We start from the raw sequence: 2,500 nt of genomic DNA on the forward strand, positions 1-2,500 counted from the left end.
TTGGCAATACAAGTTTTCATTTGTCATGCCAATAAAGCAACTTTTGAATTTGAATTTGAATTTGAGAGAAAGAGAGAGAAAGAAAGAGAGAGAGAGAGTGAGAGAGAGAGAGAGAGAGAAAGCGAGTGTGTATAATGTTGTTCAGTGGTCTAGGAGAAAATGGTCTCATGAAAACACTCCCATTGCCTTTTGCTGTTAACAGATACCCTGTGGAGGCCCATGGTCCTTTTATATGTGTAGCGTCTATATGTTAATTGTTCATTTCTAGTTTGGAATGTTATGTGTGTGTGTGTGTGTGTGTGTGTGTGTGTGTGTGTGTGTGTGTGTGTGTGTGTGTGTGTGTGTGTGTGTGTGTGTGTGTGTGTGTGTGTGTGTGTGTGTGTGTGTGTGTGTGTGTGTGTGTGTGTGTGTGTGTGTGTGTGTGTGTGTGTGTGTGTGTGTGTGTGTGTGTGTGTGTGTGTGTGTGTGTGTGTGTGTGTGTGTGTGTGTGTGTGTGTGTGTGTGTGTGTGTGTGTATGTGTGTATGTGTATGTGTATGTGTATGTGTATGTGTATGTGTATGTGTGTGTATGTGTATGTGTAAACTAATAACACATTACTAAAATACCAATAAACTACAGAACTGCTCCAATGCTCTAAATAAATGTTCAGGCACCCACTGTGCTTGGCCTCTGGCCTCACACCTAACTGCAAATCACAGCCATGGTGATATCTGCTACCCACGCCACTCTCACTGCTGCCATATTGCAAATCACAGCCATGGTGATATCTGCTACCCACACCACTCTCACTGCTGCCATATTGCAAATCACAGCCATGGTGATATCTGCTACCCACACCACTCTCACTGCTGCCATATTGCAAATCACAGCCATGGTGATATCTGCTACCGACGCCACTCTCACTGCTGCCATATTGCAAATCACAGCCATGGTGATATCTGCTACCCACGCCACTCTCACTGCTGCCATATTGCAAATCACAGCCATGGTGATATCTGCTACCGACGCCACTCTCACTGCTGCCATATTGCAAATCACAGCCATGGTGATATCTGCTACCCACACCACTCTCACTGCTGCCATATTGCAAATCACAGCCATGCTGATATCTGCTACCCACGCCACTCTCACTGCTGCCATATTGCTTAATCCACAAACTAATCTTGAAACTCCCAAATCGGCTCAAACGTTTGACTACACAAATGCAATTCTATAAGCAATACGCTACAGCATGTTCAATGCTGACCAGTTGGTGTTATATTGTCATGGTTCATCTCCCTAAGATGATAATAAAATGGATACCCAGTTACCCACCTTAATGTGTGTATTTTGCAGTTAAAACTGGACAGTCCTTTAGAGAGAAGCTGAACTCCAGAATCCCCCAGATCATTGTGATTCAAGTCCAGCTGTAGCAGTGAGTTTGGTGATTGTAGAACTGAAGTAACAATCTCACAGGACTTATCAGTGAGTTTACAGTCAGCAAATCTGCAACAACATTTGACAGGATTATGACAGAAGAACTCTACACATTACGCAAGGTTACTTTGAATCAAATTGACTACATTTAGTGAAATGCACATAAAATGTGCATAAGTGTAAACAGTGTATTTGATGCTGCATTTAGATTGGCTGATTATTGATTGATTCATGACTCATTTGTTACCTGTAGTGAGAACTAGTCCTTCTGCAGTAACAGTAACAGGTCACATACTGTAGTCTATGTGTTAATGTATGTGTTCTAACTAGACAATAGGAAATGCATTTTTTACTCAAAGAGAGTTTTTGTTTGTTTTGTATAAGTCTGCCAATCAAATGCTCTGTTCTGTGTGGAGATTATAAAGTACCAGATAAGCTACTGAATGCATGAATGCAATTTCATGTATCCTCTCTTTTGTGAATGTAAGAATAAATCAATAAATCAGTAAGTAATATATCAATAAATCAATCCAGACTACAACTTGATGCTTCTAGTTCACTAGAGTACATACTGAAGTGCTTCAACTTTGTGGTGAGGATCCTCCAGTGTAGCAGATAACAGTTTCTGTGCTGATTCTCCAGGATGATTGTTGTTCACATCCAGCTCTTTCACACAGGAGGGGTTTAACATCAGAGCCAGAGCCAGACAAACATAACCTTCATCTGAAATATCACATTTACTGAGCCTGAGAGAGAGAGAGAGAGAGAGAGAGAGAGAGAGAGAGAGAGAGTTAGTTCTAGCAATGGAACTGAAAGCTTACGGCCATCCTTCGCTTCCCTTCCCTGCTACTGATGTTATGATAGAGGCCACTGCAGTCCATCCCACTACACAACACAAGAACAACACCGTTTTCTCCCGCATATTGGACTGGGGTTCGAGTTCGAGCGCCGCTGTTGAAGCTAACCCAGTGAGATGAAGCACACACACACCCAGAGCAGTGAGCTGCCTGCTTATACACACACACACACACACTACCCCAGAGCAGTGAGCTGCCTGCTTTACTTCCTGTATATACACACAC

The 2,500-nt window shown here is 42.6% G+C and overlaps 1 protein-coding gene across 1 annotated transcript in view; it reads right to left on the reverse strand.

Moving 5' to 3' along the window:
• LOC134080630 (NACHT, LRR and PYD domains-containing protein 12-like) overlaps positions 1 to 2,500 on the reverse strand; it is a 135,496-nt gene that overhangs the window by 19,809 nt on the left and 113,187 nt on the right. The window lies entirely within an intron of this gene.

This window comes from Sardina pilchardus, chromosome 1 (genome assembly GCF_963854185.1).
Source record: "Sardina pilchardus chromosome 1, fSarPil1.1, whole genome shotgun sequence".
Taxonomy (NCBI): domain Eukaryota; kingdom Metazoa; phylum Chordata; class Actinopteri; order Clupeiformes; family Clupeidae; genus Sardina; species Sardina pilchardus.